General features: G+C 60.2%; 1 protein-coding gene across 1 annotated transcript in view; it reads left to right on the forward strand.

Moving 5' to 3' along the window:
• Positions 1-942: 942 nt before the first annotated feature.
• MZF1 (myeloid zinc finger 1) overlaps positions 943-1536 on the forward strand; it is an 11106-nt gene continuing 10512 nt past the window's right edge. The window contains exon 1 of the mRNA XM_014543538.1: positions 943-1360. The gene's annotated coding sequence lies outside the window, so the exon portion shown is untranslated. The remainder of the gene's footprint in view (positions 1361-1536) is intronic.

Here is a 1536-nt window from a genome sequence, read left to right on the forward strand (position 1 = left end):
GACTGAAGGGTCCCGGGTTCGATTCTGGTCAAGGGCACATGCCCGGGTTGGGGGCTCGATCCCCAGTAGGGGGTGTGCAGGAGGCAGCCGATACATGATTCTCTCTCATCATGGATGTTTCTCTCTCTCTCTCCTTTCCTCTGAAATCAATAATAATATTATATATATATATTTTTTAAAAAACACACGCAGTCGGATTAGTGCCCTAAAGGACAGCAGGCGGCCCGGGGTGTGTCGTGTCCTGCTTTGTGCCCTACTGGGTGACACAACTCAAACCCTGGGCTCTCTTTTCTCAGGACAGAAAGAATTTGCATCCTATTCACCTTTGCAACGTAGCAGCTACTTCACAGGGTCTGGACTCTGATCAAAGTAGCGGGAAACAGTTGCTTTGCTTAGGGAGTCACACAGGCTCCCGGTCATCTTTGTTCTCTTTGTCAAGTTTTGGGTGAGTCTTCCTCACAAGTCTTCCTCCAACTTTCTCTCTTGTTGCTGTCACCTTCTCTTAGTCTTTGCAAACCTCAGTCCATCTTACTGTGCCTCTGATTTCTGTCTCCTTCTCCCTTCTGGTGTCCTCCTGTGTCCCTGTCTGTCCCTTGACTCTCCATGTCTGCTCTTCTGGTCCCTGTGAATCTACCCCTTTTCCCCCTCTCCCTCCTCTCACTCCCACCCCTTCCTGCTCTCGCTCCCTGTTGCTAATTATTCTGGCCACCGGCCTCCCAGGGCCTGAATCCCCGCCCCGCTGGCCTCTCACCACATTCTCTAGGTCTGAGAGAGCAGAGCCCTTTCCCCGCTGTCTTCTGTCTGTTCAGACTGGAGCCTCTCACCTGCAAACTCTGGGTCCCTCCCTGCCCCCCGTCAGTCACCCCTCACTATCCCCGCTCCCCTCCCCTCTTTATCCCAGTCCCCTCCCTACGCCCTCATTCCTCTTACTCTTGCCTTTCCAACGCCCCGGGGTTGCGCTGGACCAGAGTCGGCTCCACTGGTTACCATGGACACGCAGGGACGCCTACCGCCTGCCAACACGAACGACCGTCGCGATGCGCACGCGCGCAGGGAGGGCCCGGCTGACTACATCTCCCAGGAAGCTCCGGGCCCCGCCTCTCCTCCCAGCCGGTGTGCAGGCGGCGCACCTCCGAAAATCTCCGCCGGGGCTGCCGTGGAGACCGGGCCGATGGCGGCTCAGCGAGGCCCGTGATTGGTGCAGAGCAGCTAATCCTCGGGAGGCGTGGGAGGCATGCGCGGTTGGAAGGCAGCGCTGCCGTCGGTTCCCCCCGGAGAAGCTTGCGCACGTCGCCGGGGGCCCGACGCCTGGAGCAGAGGCGGGGAGCGCGTGAAGCGGCGGCCGGGGGGTGACCTGATGGTTGGGAACAGCGCTTCCCCGGGGAACAGGGTGGAAACAGAGGCGAGGGCTGGGGAAGGGCCCCGAGGCGGTGGGACTGCTGTGCAGTTCCCCGGGAGACATAGTGCAGCTGGGGAGGGGGAGCTGCGAGCGCGCATGCTCAGGAGGGCCGGCGCGGCCGCTGCGCGTGGGGGTGA

This window comes from Myotis brandtii, unplaced genomic scaffold (assembly GCF_000412655.1).
Source record: "Myotis brandtii unplaced genomic scaffold, ASM41265v1 scaffold1094, whole genome shotgun sequence".
NCBI lineage: Eukaryota > Metazoa > Chordata > Mammalia > Chiroptera > Vespertilionidae > Myotis > Myotis brandtii.